The sequence below is a fragment of the Rhincodon typus genome, chromosome 2, assembly GCF_021869965.1.
Source record: "Rhincodon typus isolate 14 chromosome 2, sRhiTyp1.1, whole genome shotgun sequence".
Classification (NCBI taxonomy): domain Eukaryota; kingdom Metazoa; phylum Chordata; class Chondrichthyes; order Orectolobiformes; family Rhincodontidae; genus Rhincodon; species Rhincodon typus.
Window position 1 is genome coordinate 9,194,644 of NC_063333.1, and position 24,758 is coordinate 9,219,401.

General features: G+C 43.6%; 1 protein-coding gene across 2 annotated transcripts in view; it reads left to right on the plus strand.

Moving 5' to 3' along the window:
* zbtb47b (zinc finger and BTB domain containing 47b) overlaps window positions 1-24,758 on the plus strand; it is a 199,225-nt gene that overhangs the window by 18,535 nt on the left and 155,932 nt on the right. The window contains exon 1 of one of the 2 annotated variants that reach the window (XM_048613181.1): window positions 15,192-15,288. The exons of the other annotated variant lie outside the window; for it this stretch is intronic. The gene's annotated coding sequence lies outside the window, so the exon portion shown is untranslated. Of the gene's footprint in view, window positions 1-15,191; window positions 15,289-24,758 lie in introns of those variants that run through there. 2 annotated transcript variants of the gene reach the window in all.

Below are 24,758 nucleotides of genomic sequence, written 5' to 3' on the forward strand. Positions count from 1 at the left end.
ACAACAGTTGGTGTGTAATGGCAGGCTATGTGGTAACAAGGCCTGGTGTGTGGGGGTGGGGGTGGGGGCTGGGAAATGGGAGAGTTTAGGCCCTAAAATTATTGAACTCGATATTGAGTCCGGAGGGCTGCAGGGTCCCCAAGCGGGAAAATGAGATGTTGTTCTTCCAGCTTGCGCTGGGCTTCGCTGGAACACTGCAGCACGCCAGAGACAGAGATGTTGGCCAAGAAACAGGGAGGTGCGTTAATAAAATAGGGAGGTTAATAATAGAGTAGCATTGGTTGGAGATTTTTATTTCCCCTGTATTGACTGGGCCACCCAGAGTGTAAAATGCCTGGATGGGGTGGAATTTGTCAAATGTGTCCAAGAAAGTTTCCTAAATCAATATGCAGAGGGCTTAACTCGGAGGGTGCAACACTGGACTACTTCTTAGGAAACAAGATAGTAGGAACTGCAGATGCTGGCGAATCCGAGACAACAAGGTGCAGGGCTGGATGAACACAGCAGGCCAAGCAGCATCATAGGAGCAGAGAGGCTGACGTTTCGGGCCTAGACCCTTCATCAGAAACGAGTTCGGGCAAGTGACTGAAGTGTCAGTCTGAGAGCACTTTGGGTCCAGTGACCATAACTCTTTTAGTTTTAACATAGTTATGGAAAAAGATAGGACAAGTCCACAGGTAAGGTGCTGAACTGGAGCAGGGCCAATTTTGGGGCCATTAGGCAGGATCTAGCAGAGCTCGATTGGGTGAGTCTGTTTGAAGGAAAAGGAATGACTGGCAAATGAGAGGCTTTTAAAAGTGTGATATCAAGAATCCAGGGACAAGACATCTCTGTTAGGGTGAAGGGAATAGATGGCAGTTTTAGGGCTCCCTGGCTGATGAGGGATATTGAGGCTCTGGTCAGGAAAAAGAAGGCGGCATACATTGGGTTTAAGCTATCAGGCTCAAGTGAATCCCTGGATGACTATGAAAAGTGCAGGAGCACACTTCCGAGGGAAATCAGAAGAGCAAAAAGAACGTATGAGATGGATCTGGCAGATAAGCTTAAGGATAATCCCAAGAGGCTGTGTAGCCATTTTAAGAGTAAAAGGGTGGCTAGGGAGAGACTAGACCCGTTATAGATAGCCATGCTAATTTTCGTGTGGAGGCACAGGAGATGGGGGAGATTTTTAATGAATAGTTCTCCTCCGTGTTTACTGAGGAGAGAATCATGGGTGCTGAGGAAATAAGGGAAACAAGTGGGGATGTTGTGGACCGCATACATGTTATCAGAGAGGAGGTGTTTGCAGCCTTAAAGCGCAAACCCCCTGGGCCTGATCAAGTCCATCCTCGGATGTTGTGGGAGGTTAGGGAAAAAATTGCAGAGGCCCTTGCAGAGATTTTTGCTTTATCTTTAGCCCCTGGTGAAGTTCTGGAAGACTGGAGGATGGCTAATGTTGTTCCATTGTTCAAGAAAGGTAGCAAGGACAAGCCAGGGAACTACAGGCCAGTGAGCATGACATCAGTGATAGGCAAGTTATTGGAGAGGATACTTAGGCACAAGATCAACCAACATGTGGATAGTCAAGGTCTGATTGGGGATAGTCAGCGTGGATTTGTGCATGGGAAGCCATGTCTGACAAAGCTATTAGTTTTTTGAAGAGGTAACTAAGAGGATAGATGAGCGTCGGGCAGTGGATGTTGTCTATATGGACATTAGTAAGGCCTTTGACAAGGTCCGCACGGCAGCTAGTCATGAAGGTTAAGTCACATGGATCCAGGGAGAGGTAGCTAATTGGATTCAAAATTTGTTCAATGGTACAAAGCAGAGGGTGATGGTTGAAGGTTGTTTCTCAGACTGGAGGCCTGTGACCAGTGGTGTGCCACAGGGGTCAGTGCTAGGACCTTTGTTATTTGTTATTTACATAAATGATCTGGATGTGAATGTACAAGACATGATTAGTAAGTTTGAACATTATACAAAATTAGGAGGTATCGTTGATAGCGAGGAAGGTTATCAAAAATTACAGAGGGATCTTGATCAGATGGGAAAGTGGGCTGAGGAATGGCAAATGCAGTTCAGTTCAGATAAATATGAGATGTTGCACTTTAGAAAGTCACACCAGGGTAAGACTTATACAGTAAATGGTAAGGTTCTGAGGAGTGTTGTGGAATGTAGGAGTACAAGTACATTGTTTGTTGAAAGTGCCATAACATGTGGTGAAGAAGGTATTTAGCATGCTGGCCTTCATCGGTGGAAGCATTGAGTGTAGGAGTTGGGACGTTATGTTACAGTTGTATAAGTCGTTGGTGAGGCCGCACTTGGAGTATTGTGTACAGTTTTGGTCACCCTGTTTTCGGAAAGAGATAGTTAAACTAGAAAGTGTGCAAAAGAAGATTTACGAGGATGTTGCCAGGACTAGTAGGCCTGAGTTATAGGGAGAGGTTGGCCAGGATAGGACTTTATTCCTTGGAATGTAAGAGAATGAGGGGTAGCTTGCTTGAGGTGTATAAAATCATGAGGGGCATAGATAGGGTGAATGCATATAGTCTTTTTTTTCCCCAGGGATGGGAAATTGAAAACTAGAGGGCATAGGTTTAAGGTGAGAAGGGGAAGATTTAAGGAGGACCTGAGAGGCAACTTCTTCATGCAGAGAATGGTGGTATATGAAATGGGCTGCCAGAGAAAGCGGTTGAGGCAGGTACATTGGCAAAATTTACGAAACATTTGGATAGGTATGTGGATGGGAGGGGTTCAGAGGGATGTGGACCAAATATGGGCAATTGGAACTAGTTGAGTGGGCACTATGGACCAGTTTGGGCTGAAAGGCCTGTTTCCATTCAGTATTACTCTATGACTCTATGAAATTGGGGTAATGGCAACCAGTTTCTGCTTTATACTAACAGTGGGCTTTCAGTTCCTTCAGTTTTGAGACGATGAAGGGTTAGTTAGCCACTGTTGTTTTGGGAAAGTTGCAGGAAGATGTGTTTTATACAAGGAGATGCAAATTTGAGAGTGTTTCTGTTTAAAAGGTAATTGTGTATTTGCCAATGGAAACATTTGATAATTGATGTTGCCAATGCTGGATTTTATTTCTAAGGAGCCAGACCAAAGTCAAAACTTTCTTGTGCTTTGTGTAAACTCTCCAGATCTCTAAATAGTATTCTCAATGGGTGGCAGTCTGACCTATGAGCCATTAAGGATGAGGATTCAAGACCCATCCAGAGAATGGATACGAGCGTCCATGCTCGCTCTGCAAGTGCAATGCTGTTGTGTGTAAATTACCACAACCTACCTTCACTTTGGCTACTTATTAAGAAATCACACAATCAAATTGCACCTAGCAACCAAAGTAAGTCTCCATAAATAGCAAAAGCCTCATCCCCCAACCTGGCTGTTACCCGATTAGTGGTACAATTTGGCTACAATTACAACCAACCTTGTCTGTCTCTGGATGTGTCTAGTGTTCGATCCTTGTGCAGTGTTGTTCCCTGGAGTTCTGCGTCCGAGGAATCCTGGATTTGAATTTTTATACTGTACAATTTTCTGTCCTTCAAGTTTGTGGTGTGAAATTATTGATAATCCTTTAGATTCTTTCATCCAAAGTATTGACAACAACTCTGGAACTATCAAGTCTGCAGCTTGCCTCCTTATAAGAAGTAGCATTTTTGCTCCTTGTTATGTTTAGCATTGACTGTTTGAAGACCCTGCTTTCCTGTGATTAACTCCTTAAATCCTTCTCAGGACAATCATTTGTTTGTCTGACACAAGGCAACCATTTATTAAGCAGATGTCAAAACAGTTTTGTTTATCTAGCTTCAACTCCCTACTTTTCCCAGACATGGCTAATTGCTTTCAATTCCTGTGTACCAGTTCGTCCTTGTCCTTTTAACAGTTTATTCCAGGCAGAGTTATTGCAGCTTCTTTCAATCCTATGAGCAGTTACTAAAGTTCTGAGGTTTACAGTGTCCTAGTGCTGAGATGGTGCTATACTCAAGAGTTGCAGCCTGGCAACTTGACCTTCAACCCACACGGCAAAAACAGTTCATCTGAATTTTTTCATGTTTTTCTGTGTGGGAGTTTGATGCATTTATCTTGGCTGTCAATGTTTCTTAAATCACAATAGTGAGTATAAAGTGATTAGCCGGCTGTATGTGTTTCAGGAAGTCCTGTGACTGTGAAAGGCACTACGTAAATGTAAGTGCTTGGAATGTTTCTGAATCCCTAGCCTGAGCAGGAATAGCTGATATCAGCCAAGGGGGCTTTGTGGCCTTGGGCTGGTGACCCCTTGTAGCTTATCAAATAAATTAGCACTAGGTCATTCAGCCAAACTAAAAACCTATTAAAAATATAGCTTTAAATAGTCCTTTTGTATTACAGGAATTGAAAATTGTTGCCATTGAACAAGATCAAGGCTGATCTGGCTGTAGTCTCATCCACTGTTCTGTCGGCTCATCAACTCCCATGTCTATGGAGTATTTAACTCTGCCTCAAATTCAATGATTCAACCTCCACTGGTTTCCAGGAAAGAGAATTTTACAGGCAAATGACCCTCCCAAGAAAAGTTTGGAAGGAAAGAGCCAGTAGCAATAAAATTTAAATATATCGCTGTTCCTTCAGTTGTAACTGGAACATGCTGTAAAAGCTCTGACTTGATTGACAGCTCCTGGAATCATTGATGGTATTTTGTTTTGGAAAGGTGTATTTTGTTCATAAAATATATAGCAGTACATAGCACAGCAGCTCGTGTTTGGCATCACACAACATGCAATTCCGATCAATTTCCTTAAATATGAGTGAGGTGCCTGTCACACCTCCATTCCAGGTAATACTTACAATGTTCCACTTGTATGTCAAGCTGTCTCTGCGTACATCCCAAGGGGTTTTAGAAAATTATCTGTTCCCTCTACGCTATGGCAGAAAGACTTCAGATGGTGGGCTTTCCTCAGTTCACCTCTACAGAGCATCCCCAAGCTTCAGTGCCTTGCACCACACAATCCAGGACCTGGCCCATCTGCAAATGAATGAACAGCGCATTTTGGGCATCTTTCGTTGAACTGACGGTTGCTGAGCTGGTTCCATCTGTAATGGTCTCGGTGGGTGTGCATCCCAGGGAACAGCCCAGGGAGCACAGAGTCCTGTGTCATGGAGCTGCTGAGGATGAACTTTGACCAGAACCATCGCAAATCTTTCCAGACCTGCTCTGCAAAATTGTGTCCTGGAAGGAGCTAGGCGACAGTCTCCTCACAGCCAACTCGAGGGCACAAAGTGTTGACACCCTGAGCATGCAAAAAGGATTGGACATGGAAGGGTCCTTCTCACCAGCAGCATGGCCACATTTTGGTGCTCATTAGGATGTCAGGTGATGAGGCATTCTGTGAAATGGCTTCAACAGCCTCCTCAGGGAAATATTCATCAAGGTCCGTCGTTGTCTTTTATTCCCTCATGGCCCAGTGTGGAGCATCCCCGACAGTCAGTATTTTGTATTTTTTTAGTTTTGCACAGACTTTTCTATAAAGGACAGTTTCAAAGCACTGTACAATTCAGCTGAAAGGAGCATTTTGCGGCAATGTGACCAGACCCATCCCTTGCACCAGAGACTAATAAAACATACGCACTCTGTGACAGTTGGGGTTTTAGTACTGAAGATCTCTGCCCAGACTTGTGTCGCCACACACAAAGTTGGCCATCGAGCTCCTAGCAAGATTTGTTAAGTTTCCACTAACCCCTTCCTCCCACCCACCAAACTTTATCTAGAGCTTTGTACGTAGTGTCTTTGATGGAAACTGATGATTGTATTGCAGGCCAGACTTTGAGCAAAACGAGTTTTATGAGCTGTGCTCTGCTTGAAGATGACTGCACTCAACATTCAAAATCTACTGGTTCTACCCTTAATGAAATAAATATTAATACAGGAAGTATATGGAATTTGATTTTTTTTTTAGATTTTAGCCTGAGTGTAAAGGACTCTTGTAGACATCTCGGTGACTTGAAGCCTAGCACGGTGTGGCACAACAGGCCTTGTGTCCATCCAAGTTAACAAGCCTTGGCCAAGCAATGGCGAAGCATAAGACCATAATTTTTCAGGGCAAAAGTAGGCCATTCAGCTCATTGCATCTGCTCCACCATTCAATGAGATCATGGCTCAAGTGATAGTCTATTCCCCATAACCTTTAATTCCCTTACTGATTAAAATTCTGTCTACCTTAGCCTTGCAAAAACGTAACCCTGCCTCTATGGCCCTCATTAGGAAAGAATTCCATAGGATCACCACCCTCCGAGAGAAGAAATTCCTCATCATTACTGTCATAACTATGTGACCCCCTTATTCTGAGATTGTACCCTGTGGTCCTAGACAGTTACACAAGGAAACAGCCTTTCTGTACCAATCCCTTCTCAGAAGACTGTCCTTCCATAGGTGGTACCAGCACAGTGAAAATTCTATGGACTGCCTCCAGTGCCAGCATACTTCTGCTTAGATAGGAGGCCCTGAAGTGTTCACAGTATTTCAGCTGTTTTCAGATGACCTGATTGCCACTGGCATTCCTGGGTTACAGAATGTGAGGGTCAAACGTGTGTTAACTAGCTAATTTTGGCCGCCTATGGGTAGGTACCATAGTTCCGGATCTAACTCCTCTGATTTGAAGATCTTGCTGCATTTTCCTGGTGTGGGATCGTATCACAGAATCGCTGATGTGTTACTGTGCAGAAGGATGCCATTCAGCCCATTGTGTCTATGCTGGCTCTTCCAATGAGCATCGTTACCTCATGCCAGTAAAGCACCCTAGGAGTAGATGATGCCACTAAAGGAAGTTGTTCAGTAAGCTGAACTCTCACCCGAGTTTGACGGTTACTGATTTCAAGTCCCCCTCCAGAGACCTGGACAAGTAATCCAAGCCGACAGTGCAGTGCTATAGTGTTGGGGTTGCTGTCTCTCACATGAGATTTTAAACAGAGGCCCCAGCAGCCCACTCGGATGGATTTTAAAAATCCTAGGACACAGCTTCCTCCACTCTTCTTCTTTTGAAGTACTCCTGGGTGCCCTGATCAATATTTATCCTTTGGGCAGAGTCACCTTTTTTTGGAGGGGATAAAAAAACAAACAGATGATCGTATTGCTGCTTATGGGAGCTTGCTGTGCTATTCAGTTGACCTCCCAGCCTCGTCAGCTTTGTAAGGAAGAGACGCTTTTGCTCCTTTGCTTGCTTTTGTGTGAAGAACGGTTTCCTGACATTGTTACGGAGTGGTTACAATGCAGGACGTGGCCATTTGACCCTTCCTGTCCGTGTTGGCTCTCTGTAAGAGCAACTCAGCCAGTCCATTTATAATACAAGCCCCCGTCTGCATGGTTGCTCAAGATCCCTTGACATCGCTGTGTGAAAGGGACAATGGTATCCCCTTACCCCAACATCCCCCGTCACTCAATCAGCAGATCACGTACACCCCACTGGGTGTGCATCAACTGTGAGTTTCTGTTCCCAGCTACAAGCCCAAATAGAAAACTCTGGCTGCAGAACTCTCGAATGCCCTAAACCAGTGGAAATGATTTCTCCCCCCTCTCTTATTTAATCGATTTTAACCTCAGTTCAATCACCCCTCAATATTCTACACTTGAGATAGCCTGGGCCTCGCCAATCCAACCTGTCCTTGTGATTTAACCCTCTGGGTTTCCAGAAACACAGGATTGAGTCTCTGTCTGACATTTGCTACTATGGTGTACTATGTGGCAATTAAACTGGAACTTTTCTGCCCAGCACCATGACAACTGAGATAATCTGATTGACATCTTTATTCCCTTGTATGCTTTGTGTTGGCAGTGACTACAGTTCTTTCCCATAATAAAGAACATCTTTTAAAAGAAGTCAAAATCCACAGTATTATCTGTAATGTGTGATGGATTATGTCATGAGGCAGTGATATGTGACCAGGTTGGGATGACCCTGGTGTAATTACATGTCATTTGACCTCCTCTTAAATATTTATCAGTTGCACAGACAGATTATGACACACTCCATTGCTCTGTGCTACCTTGCTTTTCTACATTGACCTATGGAGCCTAGTGGGTGCATTGCTGAGCTTGGCCCCTGCTTAGTATGGATCCACACCATATGATATGAACAGAAACCATTCAAACTGTGTCTGCATTGGACAGGGTACTAATGAATTGCTACTATTTCCATCTGTCCAACAACAACAACATGTATTTTTATAGCAAGTTTAACATAGCAGAACACCCCCATGAAGTGCAGTATAAATAAAGACACTTCTTTTCGGAGATGTGACGATAGAGGACCAGGCACTTGGTGGGATTGCATATTTTAGAGACAGTCTTATCGGATGAAGGAGAGGAAGAATAGCAATGTGTGAAAACTGTCTGCATGACTTGTTTTACAAAGTTTGGAGGCTATTGTCGGACTGAACATTGGGCTGTAGGAGCAGGACTAGGCCGTTTGGCTCCTTCTATATCATGGCTGATTATCTATCTCAATGCTGCTTTTCTGAGCTAACTCTTGGTATCTACTGAGCTTCTAGAGCCCCTGGGAGAGACAATTCTGAATATTCACACCCTCTGTGGATATTCTCATCTCTGCTCAAAATAGCTTGTCCTTTTTATTTTGGAACTGTATCCCCTGGTTCTAGACCATCACCCTCCCGTCTCCAAACACCACATGCTTTTTGAATCCACCCCAGTACACAGAGTAAGAATTTTGTAGGTTTCATTGAGATCACTGCTCATTCTTTTAAACTCCGGAGAATACAGGCCTAGTCTCCTCAACCTATGAGGAGAGAGAGGCCAGTCTCACCATCCCAGGAATCAGTCTGGTGAACCTCTGCTGTATCCCCTCCATGGCAGATATATCCTTCCTTGGGTAAAGGAGCCAAAACCGCACTGGATACTTCAGGTGCGTCTCACCAAACTTCTATCCAACTGAAACAAGACCTTTTTTTCTGTACTCAAAACCTCTTATAATAAAGTCCCAACATATCATTTGCTTTTGAATAGCCTTTATTGTTACGTGCACTCAAGTGCAGTGAAAAGTTTGTAATGTCGCCTCTTGATGCCATCTTGGGTACAGAGTACTTACGTACAGATACTTCTAATTGTTGTTAGAATTTTTAAGAAAAAAGTAGGTTAGCATGGGAACTGTTGAAAAAGCCCAGAATGATGATAAAGTGATACTTTAGTTCCAGTCCGTGCCCACCGGTCCCAGAGCACAAGGCCACGCTGCCTCCACGTGCCGGCCTCTATCCAGGACTTGCCTGCCCGCCACTCTGACTCCGGCCCATTCCCTCTGCTGCTGGGTTCCCCTGTACCTTCATGTTGGGAGGTCTTTTCTGCATCACATCTTCATCCAGTTTAACCGTTCTATCGGTAAACGTGGGGATGGTAATAGCACTCAAAGCCAATTTAAGTGATGTACGAAGCCTGGTGGTAAGATTCTGTCACGCAGAACTATATCGGTTCCTGGTCCACCAATGTATGGATTTTGAAAAATTTACGTCTTCGTCTTTGAATCTGTCTGCAGCCTGACCTCCTGTTATCTCTGTAACCTTTTCTCCAGTTGTACAATCATTGGAGATTTTTGTGCTTGTCCTATTCTGGCTTCTTGCCTATCCCTGACTTTTAAATCTGCCATCACAGGCAGCCATGCCTTCAGCCATCAACACCCTCAGGGTCTGGAATTTCCTCCTTAGCCAGCTCTTCCTTTTTAAAATCCTGCATTGAAAGTTGCTGTTTGAATGGCCTTTTGGTCACCTGTCCTTGTACCTCCTTTATAGTGTCAAATATTGTGAAATAATTTTGAGTAATTTACTCTGTTGAAGGTGATATCTCAATGCAAGATGTTGTCTGATATGATTTTTGTCTGAGGTTTCAGGTGAAGTTAAACAATTCATTTTGAAACTACTTGGGGCTTCTTGAGACAGTGTATAAAGAATAATTTATTGGCGCTGCGTCCTGGCTTCTGCTTTCCTCCCTGTTTGTACGCTAACTTTTGTTTTTACGGAGCTTCAGCCAGCAGTTTGTGGGTTTGAATAATTTTTGAAAGGTTTCCCGTCATGAAATGGGCCATAATTAGTTTTGGGCCTGTGGTATGTGGTTGTGTACTTCGTGTTTGTTTTGAAATCAACCACTCTTTATGTTATTTTGCCCATGTGTGATATTGTCTGTACTTTTTGGGGTGATGTTCTATTTCATTCATATGTTTGGTGTGACATGCTTAACATGTTGCTTTCTGTCATTTGGGGTGTTTTGTGAATTGCCTGGACAGTAATACGTTCAAGATGTCAAATCCTAGCGTAGAAATCTGAGCACAGCCATACTCCAATGTAGTACTAAAGGGTCTGAGGGAAAAAATATTCTCCTCATCTATATTAAAATGGAGACCTTTTGTTTTAAACCCCCAGTTTGAATTCCCCATACCCCCATGAGATAAGACAATTTACTAGTCCCATTTATTTCATTGCTGTCACAATCATTCCTCATTCTTCTTTGGTACAGGCCTAATCTGTTCAAACTTTCTTTGCAAGATAAGTCCTTCATCTCCGGAATGATTGGAATGAACCTTCTCTGAACTGCTGCTAAGGCAATTACATTGCTTTTCAAATAAGGAGATCAAAACTGCATACAGCGCTCCAGCGCTCCAGATGTCTCACCACAGCTCTCTACAGTTGCAGTAGAATTTCCGTTACTTTCATAACCTATTCCCCATGTAATAAAGTCAGAAGTCACACGACACCAGGTTATAGTCCAACAGGTTTATTTGAAAACACATTAAAGTTGAGCCGAAGAAGAAGCAATTATGGTACAAACTTGATCAAATCTCCAGCACACTTCAATGAGGATGAACTACGCCAAGCTCCAGCAACCTTCCTTGTCAATATGGCCAATTATTCTAATATTGTTGTGAAATATGACTCCCCTGACTTCCTTTATCTCCATTGCCAATTATCTTTGTTACAACAATTGATGCAAGAAGTTTATGGCTTTCTTTGTTACCTAGTTATGGATCAGTTCCTCGCCTGTCTGTCTTACCTCTCCCTTGACAGTCAAATAAAATGTGTGGTCTAAATGTCTTTCCTTTCACTGCCTGATGCCTTGAATCCATAGGAGAGGCAGTGATGCTGTAGCAATGTGACTGGATTTGTAATCCCATGCTATTGTTCTGGGGTTTCAGGTTTTAATCCTACCATGGCAGACACTAAAGTTTGAACAGTAGTCTGGAACAAAAAGCTAACCTAATGACAACCTTGCAACCACTGTCGATTTATTGTAAAATCCCATCTGGTTCACCACTGTCCTTTAGTGAAAGAAATCTGCCATTCTTACCTGGTCTGGCTTATGTGTAACTCCAGACCCACAGCAATGTGGTTGACTCTTGATTGCCTTCTCACAAGTTATCAATGGATAATAAATGTTGGCAGAGCCAACGATTCCCACATCCACTGAGCAAATTGTTTAAAAAATTTCCCTTTCCTATATTGATGCTGTTGTGGGCACATTACCATAAGCAATCTTGAATTGGGCTACTTATTAAGAGATCTCACAGACAATCATGTACCGAAGCAATGATTTAAACTATATTGCGTGTTGCAACTAAAATAAGACGCCTCAAGTAAGCAAGTTAAACCTCACAACTCAACTTGGCTATTACCTGATTAAAGGTGCAATTTAACTGTGATTCTAACCAACAGTGTCTGTCTCTGTATGTGTCCTGGGATTGATGCTTGTGCAGTGTTATCCTTCAAAGGGTTCTGGAATTGAATTCTTGCACAGATTTTTGTCCTTTAAGTCTATGGTGTGACAATCTTGATTCTTAGGTTCTTTCATCCAGAATATTGATTACTCTTCTGGAGTCCTTGAGCTTACAGCTTGCTTCCTTATCAGAAGTAGCTCCTCTGTTCCTTATTACATTTGGCCTTAACTTTCTCCTTGAAGACCCAGCCTGTCTTGTAATTAACTCCTTAAATTCTTCAGTCATCCGTCCTTATGGCATAAGGTAGCCAGTTATCGAGCATATGTCAAAACAGTTTTGTTCATGTAGCCACAACTCCTTTTCCCAGGCATGGCTAATTGCTTTCAGTTCCTGTATAAGTTTGTCCTTGTCTTTTTAATAGTTAATTCCAGACAGAGTTATTGCTGCTTCATTCAACCTGTGAATAGCTATTAAAGTTCTGAAGTTTACACTATCACAAGGTTATTGTTATAAATTGTTGTTCATATCCATTCCTCCCTTTCAAAGTCAGCCATCATCCAACACATGCTTCTCCACCCTGGCATTTCTAACCTCCTTTCCTTCTCACACCTTTTGCATGTATTGATAGATCCTAGCCAAATCTTTCTTTTTATACATCTAACTTTAATCACTGATAGCACCCCCCCGCCCAACTTCCTGTTCCCAGTGGTTAATGCTGATGGCTAGATTCGTACTCCTGAATTCAACTTAACCCCTGTTCACTTTCCATGCTTAAGTCAAGATCCTTCTTCAAAAGAAACTTTTTGATTAAGCCCCCTAACAACTTAGATTTATTGCTTGGCACCTATTTGTTTGTTGAGCCTCAATCACAAACCATGGGCACTGATGCGAATGCACCTTGTGTTATTGCTACCTTTCACCAGCTGACCATCCCAGCCCAGAGTTGAGGGAGGAGTTGTGATGTCCTCTAAGTAGGTGTTGTACTAAATTGGGGCGGTACAGTGGCTCAGTAGTTAGCACTGCTATCTGACAGTGCCAGGGACCCAGGTTTGATTCCACCATCGGGTGACTGTGAGGAGTTAGCATGTTCTCCCCTTGTCTATGTGAGTTTCCTCTGAGTGCTCCAGTTTCCTCCCACGGTCCAAAGATTTGCACATTAGGTGGATTGGCCATGCTAAAGTGCTCATAGTGTTCAGAGATGTGCAGGTTAGGTGGAGCAGCCACGGGAAATGCGGGGTTACAGGGATAGGGTAGGGGATTGGGTCTGGGTGGGATGCTGTTCAGAGGGTTGGTGTAGACTTGTTGGGCTGAATGGCCTGTTTCCACACTGTTGAGATTCTGTGATCTTATGTGAAATGTTCTTTGGAGAAGTGACAGAGAGAGAGAGAGATCTTGGATCTGTATAATTGGTCACAATTGGGTGCAATTAAGAATGGGTGTAATGAGCGAATTATTCAGTGATTGTCTTGATAGAACACTGGGAGCATGGATTATGCAGTAATTTATTTTATTCATTCATGGGATTTGGGCATCGGTGGCTGGTCCAGCATTTATCGTCTATCCCTAAAAATCAAACACATTGCTGTGGATCTGGAGTCACATGTAGGCCAGACGAGGTAAAGATGGCAGATTTCTTTCCCTAAAGGGCAGCGGTGAACCAGGTGGGATTTTACAATAATTGACTGTTTGCAGGGTTGTCATTAGACTCTTAATTCCAGATTATTATTGAATTCAAATTCCTCCATCGGACATGGCGGGATTTGAACCCAGGTCCCCAGAACATTACCTGGGTCTCTGGATGATAACCTAGTGATATTACCACTAAGCCATCGCCTACCCAATGATCTACTTAATGGGCTAGTGTATACAAGGAAGAAATGCACACTTGGGACAATGCTGGAGTCACTGTTAGTGTGAACCACACCGTGTAAAAGAAAAGCAGACTTGCGTTTAAATGGCACTTTTGACAACATCAGGGGTCCCTATATCTTTTATAGCCAATGAAGTGACTATGAAGTCCATTTTAATTGGTCTCCCTTCTCCCCCATCCTCCTTTCTTGACCTGTAATCTTTTACAATTGGCTTTTGCAAGTTTGTATTGAATCTGCTTTGACTGTCTTTTCAGGCAGTGCGTTTGCAACCATAATGACTTGATGTGTGAAATTGTTTCACCTCGTTTCTATGAATAGTTCTTCCACTGCATATTTGTATAGCTTAGCCCTTTTTGGTTGCTGATTTCTCCCTGCTGTAGAAATAGTAAATAAAGTAAAATTATGTCAAAAGCCATCGTAATTTTGAACTCATTTTTACATCTCCCCTCAACCTTCTCTGATCCAAGGAGAATATTCCTGTTATACGGTCTCCCTCTGTGTGGTGAACACTGTTCTTTGGAGGTTTAGGTGAGAATAGGGTTGATGGTAGAGGGTCAAAGGGTTGAATCATGTCTGGAAAAGTCAGTATTTCGGGGTGGAGGATAATAAGTTGCATTTAAAATTACACTGGTTAAAGTAGGTTAGGGTTAGTCTGCTATGTGATATTACTACCTTGCACAGTTGATCTAAAAATGCCCTGCTTGTATCCTAATTGTATCAAGTCCTGTTCCCATAAGTCTAATGCTTGCTGACCCGCACCGGCAAGAACTTTAGGAACAATGGTCACTATTGTATTGTAGGAAAAGTGACAGCCAATTCGCAGACAACAAGCTCCCACAGACAGGAATGTGATAATGATTGGATGATCAGTTTCATGTGATGTTGGTTGAGGGTTAAAGATTGAGCAGTACTCCTCTTGTAGTGCAGTGGTAACATCTGTACCCCTGAACCTAGACACTCCGGGTTTAAGTTCCACCTGCTCCAGAGGTGCGTAATTAAGATCTCTGAACAAGTTGATTAGAAAAATAGGTGAACAGTTGTTAGTGTCCCTACCTCGGACCAGAGGCCTGGATTCAAGTCCCACCTGCTCCAGAGGTGTGTAATAATACCTCTGAACATATTGATTGATTGATTAGAAACATAGGATAAATTAAAAAAAAATAAACAAAATTTGAATGGTCTTCTAGAGAGGGACCCTTGTGGAGCAGTGACAGTGTCTCTGCCTTTGGGTTCAAGTCCCACAGTGTCCCAGATGTGTGTCATAAGAACAGGTTGGTTAACAATATCCTGAATATTACTCTAGGGGTAAGTCCCCAGCTGTTCAAAACAGCACTCTGTGATTTTTTTTTTGCACCTATGTGCAATGCCTTGATTTAGCATCTTGCTTGAAAGATCTTATCCCCAACAGTGCAACAGTCCCTCAGCTCTGCACTGGAATGTGAGCCAGAACTTTTGAGCTGAGGTCCTGAAGTGGCTTGTGACCCAGAGGCGAAGGTTGCTGTGACCAGAACACACTGTGCTATCCATGGGTTAGCAAAATGTCAACAAAGTTTTGAAGTTCATTTTGCACAGTTGTCTGTGTGGTTCAGATTTATTCCGTTTCCTTGCTCAGTCAATCCGACAGAAGAAAATAATTAGCAACTACAAAACCAACCAGCCACAAACTGAGTGAAACCCACGTCATAAGGAATGTGGATCATCTGATGTGCTCCTACTTTGCAAGACTAGGTTGAAAGTGCAAGGTTAGTGGTGGGGCCGGAGGGGGGGAAGAGTGGAGGTTGACTGCTTTTCATTTTTGCTCACGCTTTCACTGTATTTGGCTTTCTGACAAAATTGGAGTTTCTCTAAGTCCTTCTGGTATCAGTTGGTGTTCACATTGCATCTGTTCCCTGCTGGCCCTGCGGTTCACGTACTTCCTGTTTCAAATCACAATGACCCGAGGGCCTCAGGCTCCGATCTTGAGGGGAAGGGGGGTGGTGCGGGAGGTTAGAGTAGGGGGCTGGAATGTGTTGGTTATAAATCCCTTTTAGCATTCTTGGAGTAACAGCAAGTGTTATTGTTCCTGATTATTACCTGCTGCATGCCTGCGAGGATTGGGAGAAGCCAGAATCTGGTTTTGTTGTTATGCCGGTTTGCAAGAGAATGCATTGTTGGCACTCTGGTTTCAGTGGAGTTACTGATCTCTGTTTGGGTGTATTGTGCTAGGTCAGCTCCAATTGTCAGAAAACACAAACTGTGAACTTTAACCTTCCAAACGTTGTTGGAGCAGAGTATTTTTAGCTGTGTAGCACTGGGGTGAATTACTGCTTACACTAGTTACTTATAGTGTTTAGCACTGGAAACGATAAATTAAGAGTATGATGCAGGAAATGCGTTGGCACGTTTGTCAGATGACACTTTATTTCCTGCCCTGTATGGTATTGATACCCAGTGTACAGAGAACCTGGTGATGGCCTTGATTCGGTTAATCAATGTTTCCTACAACGTATCTATTTCAAAACACAATTAACTTGGAAAATGTTTCACCTTGTCCTGCTGTTATAAAAGGATGCTGCCTTAAAATGGTCCTGCCTGGCTATGCGACAGGGCGGCACGGTGGCTCAGGTGGCTAGCACTGCTATGTCTCAGCGCCAGGGACCCAAGTTTGATTCCAGCCTCGGCCAACTGTCTGTGTGGAGTATTCATATTCCCCCATGCCTGTGGGTGCTCTGGTTTCCTCCCACAGTCCAAAGATGTGTAGGTTAGGTGGATTGGCCAAGTTAACTTTCCCATAGTGTGCAGGAGGATTAGGAGCATTAGCCATGGGAAATGCAGGGTTATTAGGATAGGTTGGGTGCTGTTCAGAGGGTTGGTGTGGACTGAATGGCCGTTTTCCACACTGTTGGGGTTCTATGGCAGGTCCTTCTCTTGAAACTCTGAGCTTGTTGCAAACATCCATCTCTTGTTTCCAACCTCAGATTTCAAAAACCTAGTCCTCTGACTGCTTAGAACTGCTGGGACAAATAGTCTGAACTGCAGCAATTTCAGATTATATAATCTTATTACTATGCTGAGAGGACAAGTTGCTTTATATTCTGGACAAATGTCAAAGTTATTTTAAAGCTTGGCCTAGGGTAATTCTTCAGTTTTCCAATCAAGTTTCTAATACTATGTCTCAGTGCGTTCTTGTTCCATCTACTGTCAATTGCAATGCCAACTATGTTTTGTGCCTTTGTTCTACATTGATTATTTAATCCCCATCCTTGACCCTAGCTCGAATAAATATTTCTAATCAACCTGTTTAGTGATGTACCACAAGGATCTGTCCTGGGTCCTCTTCTATTTGTGATTTTTGTGAATGATTTGGATGTAGGAGTGGAAGGGTGGATTAGTAAGTTCGCTGAGAATATGAAGGTGGGTCGCGTTGTGGACAGTGCGGAGGGCTGTTCTAGGTTACAAAGGGGCATTGATAGGATGTAGAGCTGGGCTTAGAAGTGGCAGATGGAGTTTAACCCTGAAAAGTGTGAGGTGATTCATTTTGGAAGGACAAACTTGAAAGCAGAATACAGGGTTAACGGAAAGATTCTCGGCAGTGTGGAGGAGCAGAGGGATCTTGGGGTTCATGTCCACAGTTCCCTGAAAGCTGCCACCCAGGTGGATAGAGTTGTTAAGAAGGCGTATGGTGTGTTAGCTTTCATTAATAGAGGGATTGAGTTTAAGAGCCCTGAAGTTATGCTCCAGCTATAGAGCCTGGTTTGACCACATCTGGAGTATTGTGTCCAGTTCTGGTTGCCTCATTACAGGAAGATGTGGAAGCGTTGGAAAAGGTGCAGAGGAGATTTACCAAGGGGATGTTGCCTGGAATGGAGGGAATGTCTTATGAGGAAAGGTTGAGAGAGCTAGGGCTTTTCTCTTTAGAATGACGAAGGATGAGAGGTGACTTGATAGAGGTGTACAAAATGATCAGAGGTATAGATAGAGTAGACAGCCATAGACTTTTTCCTAGGGTGGAGGTAGCTATTACGAGGGGGCATAGTTTTAAAGTGAGTGAAGGTAGATATAGTGGAGACGTCAGAGGTAGGTTCTTTACTCGGAGAGTGGTTGGGGCGTGGAATGCATTGCCGGAGAGGGTAGTGGAGTCGGCCTCACTAGGGGCATTTAAACGGCTATTAGACATATGGATGATAGTATAAGGTAGGGGTGGAGGTTAGATAGACCTTAGGTTTAGGGTAAAAGCTCGGCACACCATCGTGGGCCGAAGGCCTGTACTGTGCTGTACTATTCTATGTCCTATGTTATGACATCCAGCTGGGGCAGCACAGGTTTAAACCCAGGCCTCCCGAGTCAGAGGAAGGGAACCTGATTTCCCTTTTCACTGCTGGTCATCATCCACTGTTTCATTCCGTTTTCCGAATAGAGACATAAAAACTTAAGAAACAGGAGCAGGAGTAGGCCATCTGGCCCATTGAGCCTTCTCCACCATTCAATAAGATCATGGCTGATCTTTTCATGGACTCAACTCCATTTAATTCCAGTAGTCCAGCATCCATTGGGATTGCTCATCCTTTTGGAGTCAAATACCTCTGATTCACTCAGCTTCTTTGTGGGTTTTTTAACGTTCTCAATTGATTGTTGGATGTTTTTAAAAGTGTATGGCTGTACATTCTATCAGTAGTGGGGGAATAAAAAGGCTGTCAATAATTTATGATCAGTGATAATGCTGTTCAAAAACACTGGATTTTGGTAAGGCAAATCAGGGCAGGACTTACAGATTTGAAAGGTCCTGGGGCGTGTTGCTGAACAGAGAAACATTGGGGTGCAGGTTCATTTTTCCTCAAGTGCAGTTGCAGGTAGACGGAATAGCCAGGAAGCCATTTGGTATGCTTGCCTTTATTGGTCAGTGGCATTGAGTATAGGAGTTCAGTGGTTATGTTGCAGATGTACAGGACATGGGTTAGGCCACTTTTGGAATACTGCGTTCAATTCTGGTCTCCCTATTATAGGAAAGATGTTGCGAAACTTGAAAGGGTTCAGAAAAGATTTACAAGGATGTTGAAGTTGGAGTGTTTCAGCTATAGGGAGAGGCTGAATAGGCTGGGGCTATTTTCCCTAGAGCCTCTGAGGCAAAGGGGTGACCTTTCTAAGTTTATAAAATCGTGAGGGGCATGGATAGGGTGATAGTCAAGGTCTTTTCCCCAGGGTGGGGGAGTCCAAAACTAGAGGGCATAGGTTTAAGGTGAGAGGGGAAAGATTTTAAAAGAGAACTAAGGGGCAACTTTTTCACGCAGAGGTTGGTGCGTGTATGAAACAAACTGCAAGCAGAAGTGGTGGAGGTGGGTACAATTACCACATTTAAAAGGCGTCTGGATAGGTATATGAATAGGAAGGGTTTAGAAGGATATCGGCCAAATGCTGGCAAACGGGACCAGATTAATTTGGGATATCTGGTCAGCATGGATGAGTTGGACCAAAGGGTCTGTTTCCATGCTGTACATCTGTGATTCCCTGACTTCTCCTTGGGTCGTCCCTCAGGAGTTAGGATGAACTGCTTTCAGTCCAGTTCCATGGTTCTGAAATGGTTGATGAGTACGCTGCTCAGCCTGTGTAACAGACCACCTGTGGGGCAGGGGGTGCTTGAAGCTTCAGGTCAGATGCCCTGCCTTCGCCTCTGCGTGTTCCGAACGTAATCTCTCGATGCCATGCCGAATGAGCTTTCTCTATTTTGGCCAGTCACGCAAGTCAGGGTCTCCCATAAGTTGCCAGGAATGCTTAATCTCTTCGGGGACATCCCTACAGCGCTTCCGCCATCTTCCCAGGAACCTCCTACTAGACATAAGGCAGTTGCTTTGGGAATCTGATGTCAGGCATACAAGTGACAGCTTGTATTGACATGGCACCTTTATACTGTGATAAAATAGCCCAAGGCACCACATGGGAGCATCAAGCCAAAAGAAGAGGCAGGGATTACAAAGAGAGGCATCTCCTGCTGTGCCTTGTTGGTTATACCTGTTTGCGCTTGTTTGGGTATTTGCATTTTTGCTCAATGTGAAGATTTTGGAGCAAGTGCAACAGAGTATCTGGGACTTGTGAAAACAGGACAAACGTTGCATCAGAAGCAGAAATTCCTGGAAAACTGAGCCGGTCAGGCAGCATCTGGAGAGAAAGCAGAGTTAATATTTCGGGTCCAGTGACCCCCACCCCCGCCCTTCAGAAGAAACATTGTTTCCCCTGAACTAATTCAAACTATTGCAGAAAACAGGTTTTAAAAATTTGTTTTATGGGATATTGGCATCACTGGCCAGGCCTTCATTTATTGGCCCTCCAGAGTAAATAAGAGCCAATCGTATTATGTGTAGGGCAGGTAATATAAGGATGGTACATTTCCTTCCATTAGGAAGGTAAGCTTTTACGACAGTCGACAGTCACTATTACACCAGCTTTCTATTCCAGATTTTTACTGAATTCAAATTTCAGCACCTATCAGATTGGGATTTGAACCCATGGCCCTAGAGGTTTATAACTGCCATGCCACCTAAGGTGAATTGGAATAGACCAGTTCAGTGTTGGATCAGGCACACAAACAGGAATAAAGAGAAGGAAGGAAAGCCTGGATAAAGAGGGGGAGAAAAAAGGCAGGATAAATCAGAAAAAGATTTGAATTTAATGCTTGACAATTTTTTAAACCATTCACAAGCTGAAGGATTGGGGCTCCACACCACAAATTGGTGTCTTTCTGAGCAAAAGTGATTTTTCTTGCTGACAATGATCACTCTGTTAAAGGGTATTTGAGCATGCTGTTCATTACCAGACTTGATTTTGTGTGTGTCTTTATCAACTAATTAATATGCAAATTTGCAACCCTCTGAGTGAAAGGATTTCTCCTCATCTCAGTCCTAAATGATTGACGTTGTATCCTGAGTCTGTGCCCCCATTTTTTTTTTTTAAGATTTCCGTGCTAGCGGAAATGATCTCTTGGCATCTAACATAGTCTTGTGCACACAGCATTGTTGGGTGGTTACAAAATTGAATGGCCTTGAAGATCTCACACATTATGTAGCACACATGTTTGACACTCTGGGAAGACGACTGTTTCTTTTAATCCGATGCTTATTCCATTCTTACAATATGAAATTTTACAGCACTGAAGGAAGCCATTTGGCCCATCATGCCTGGCCTGGCTGTTTTGGAAGATGGATTCAATTAGTCCCTCCTGTCCTGCCCTTTCCCTGTATCTTACATGTCCTCTTTCATTATATATACAAATCCCTTTTGAAAGTTAGTATAATTAATAAAGCGAAGCAAAAAATTTTTACCATGGAAGTGGCTTTTGAATGTGCTCCCAACATGCAGTCGTTGAGTTAAATAGGTTGTTGTGTTTAAAGGGAAGCTATGCATGTTTGAAGGACAATTTATCTATTGAAAAGGTTTGGTGTTGTAGGATGGGGGAGACTGGTGGGAAGCATAAATGGCATTGAACCAAATGGCCTGTTTTTGTGTCATAAGATTGTATGTATTTTAATCTGGAATTGGGGGTTATGGGGTGCAAGTGGGAAAGTAGAGTTGAGGGTTATGAGATCTGTCATGTTCTCGTTAAATAGAGCAGACTTGATGGGCTGAATGGCTAACTTCTGCTCCTATATTTTATTGAACCTGCTTCAATTATCCTTTTCAGGCAGTATACTCCAAATTAAGTGCTTTTAAAATCTTTATTATCATTATTCTCCCCCTGATTCTCCCTCTCTTTCCCCCCCCACCCCCTTCCTCACTGACCCCTGATCAAATATCTTGAATCTGTGTCCATTAGTTAGCCAGTATTCCATTTCATGTGCAGCATGGCTTAGTGTACAGAATTGAGGCTCTTTCTGAAAGAAGCCTTGACTTCAGCTGTGGAACAGTACTACCATAGAATAGGGTAGCACAGTAGCTCAGTGGTTAGCACTGCTGCCTCACAGCGCCAGGGATCTGGGGTTTGATACCACCCTTAGACAACTGTCTGTGTGGAGTTTGCACGTTCTCCCGGTGTCTGTGGGTTCCCAGCATGCTCTGGTTTCCTCCCAAAGTCCAAAGATGTGCAGGTTTGGTGGATTGGCCATGCTAAGTTTTCTCTCGTGTCCAGGGATATACAGCCCAGATGGATTAGGCATGGGAAATGTAGGGGTCAGTGCATAGAGGTCTGGGTCTGGGTGGGGTGATCTTCGGAGGGGAAATGCAGACTTGATGGTCTGTTTGGCCTCTTCCTGCACTATAGGGATTCTGTGATGCTTGCTAGGTCAGCTTGACCGCTCTCTCTTGTACGCTGTGTATTCTCGTGCCCCCTTCCCGGCCCCACCTTGGTCATGGTAAAATACACTAATTATGAATAAGAATTTTGTTTCGTGTTTCCAACTTCCCTTGTAATGCTTGTGCTCTGCAGATTGCATTGTTTCTCCGTTTAGGGCTCGTATATAGGAATGTCACGACAGGAGTAGGCCATTCAACCCATAGACTGAGCTTTGCTGCTAACCAGGAAGGCTGACAGGAGAGATGGGGGAAACCTGTGTTGTGTTGGACTGAAAAGTTAGCTCATTGCTGTGTGCTAAGAGGTGGCTTTCACAATAAAAAGTGATAGTGCTAAATATCTGAATGGAAGAGTAGGCTATTCAGCCCCTTGACCCTGTTCCACCAATTTAGATCGTGGCTAATCATTTACCTCAACAACATGTTCTTGCATAATCCTCCATATTTTTTAATGCCATTCAGATTTAGAAATCTATTGATCTTCATTCTGGATATTCTTATTGACTGTACTTCTGCAGCCCTTTGAGGTGGGGAATTCCAAAGATTCAACTGGAAATTCAAATTAGGGCAGCACTGTGGCCTCTCAGTGCCAAGGACCTAGGTTCAATTCCACCCTCAGGCAACTGTCTGTGTGGAGTTTTCATGTTCTTCCCGTGTCTGCGTGGGTTTCCTCCGGGTGCTCTGGTTTCCTCCCACAGTCCAAAAATGTGCAGGTTAGTTGGATCGGCCGTGCTAAATTGCCCATAGTGCCCAGGAATGAGATTAGTCACAGGAAATGGGAGGGCTAGGGTAGTGGGAGGTGGGTGCACTTTGGTGTAGACTCGATGGGCCAAATGGCCTGCTTTCACACTGCAGGGATTCTGAGGAAAATGCTACAAATGGGGAGCAGGTGGAACTCATTGAGCATCATTCGAGCAGTAATGCGGCCCCTTTTTTAAAAAAAGGGAATATAGCAAAATGTCATCCATCATTATAGGTGCTGAGTGTGTATTTCGGACATTGATGTTTACTTGATGGTTTTTGATGATCATAATGAGTTCTTGAATTGGAAATTGTTGGGGCAAATCTTTAGATGAAGCATGAGGTTTGTGCATAAGCGATATTTTAACAATATGCCCTACATTCTGTTTAACCTGTCTCAGTTTCTCAATTCGATTCAGCAATGAGTGGTTTAATTTCTGAAAGACTAGTGCTCAGGACAGGACCAACTGTAGTGATTCACTATATTTACAGTGAAATGACGGGCTTTGAAACCTGGTGTTTTGTGCTGGTATTTCCTTCTGGATTCTGGCAGTGAATTCGTCAAGACATGTTATCTTATTCTTTTCTCTCTCTCCATATCACTCCTTTTGAAAGGTAGCGTTTTATTTTATTTGTTCTGAGGACATTGGAGGTTTTCACCAGAGCTCCTCCAAAAACCTAATGTGTAAACTGAGATGGGAGCTTCATTTGTACTGTCACTTTCACAACCTTGGGGTGCCTCAACGCACTATCCAGCTAATGAAGTATGCTTGAAGTGTAATCTCTGTCATAGTGTAGGGGAGCACAGCAAGCTCCCACAATGGTCAATGAAGTAATGTTGGTCAGGCAATAATTCCACTCCTCCTCTTCGAATTATTGCTAAGGGATCTTTTAAATCCGCGTGAGGAAAGATAGAGCCTTGATGTTACATTTTATCTGAAATACAGCAGCACTGACTGTGCAGCATTCCCTATTTCTGCCCTGGAGTGGAACTTGAATCCACAACTGCTCTAGGATGGGTATGGTACTCACTGATCCACGGATAATTGGCACTGTCCATGTACAGTCGGAGTCAGACAGCATGGAAACAGACCCTTCAGTCCAACTAGTCCACGCTGACCTTGTTCCCAAACTAAACTAGTCCCACTTACCAGTGTTTGGCCCACATCCCTCCAAAACTTTCCTATTATGTACTTATTCAAATGCATTCAACAAGGTTCCTCGTGGTAGACTGGTTCGCAAAGTTAGATCACATGGAATACAGAGAGAATTGACCATTTGGATACAGAACTGGCTCAAAGGTAGAAGGCAGAGGGTGGTGGTGGAGGGTTGCTTTTCAGACTGGAGGCCTGTGACCAGCGATGTGCCACAAGGATCGGTGCTGGGTCCACTGCTTTTTGTCATTTATATAAATGATTTGGATGTGAACACAGGAAGTATGGTTAGTAAGTTTGCAGATGACCCCAAAATTGGAGGTGTAATGGACAGCGAAAAAGGTAACAAAGGGATCTTGATCAGATGGACCAAAGGACTGAGGAGTAACGGATGGAGTTTAATTTAGATAAATGTGAGGTGTTACATTTTAGAAAGGCAAATCAGGGCAGGACTTAGACGCTAATGGTAAGGTACTGGGGAGTATTGCTGAACAAAGAGACCTTGGAATGCAGGTTTATAGTTCCTTAAAGGTGGAGTCGCAGATAAACAGGCTAGTGAAGAAAGCGTTTTGGTACGCTTGCCTTTATTGATTAGTGCATTGAGTAAAGGGCTTGGGAGGTTATGTTGTGGCTGTTCAGGACATTGGTTAGGCCCCTTTTGGAACACTGCATGCAATTTTGGTCTCCCTGCTATGAGAAACGTGAAAGGGTTTGGAAAAGATTTACAAGGATGTTGCCAGGGTTGCAGAGTTTGAGCTATAGAGAGAGAGGCTGAATGGGCTGGGGCTATTTTCCCTGGAGCCTCGGAGGCTGAGGGGTAACCTTGTAGCAGTTTATAAAATCATGAGGGGCATGGATAGAGCGAGTAGCCAAGGTATGCCCCCTAGTTTTGAACTCCCGCACCCTAGGGAAAAGACCTTTTGCTTTTCTATAAGGTCACCCCTCAACCTCCTACGCTCCAGTGAAAAAAGGTCCAACCCTATTGAGCCTATTTTTATAACTCAAACCCTGCTGGTAAATCTTTTTCTGAACCCTCTCCGGTGCTGAGCCCTTACAGACCA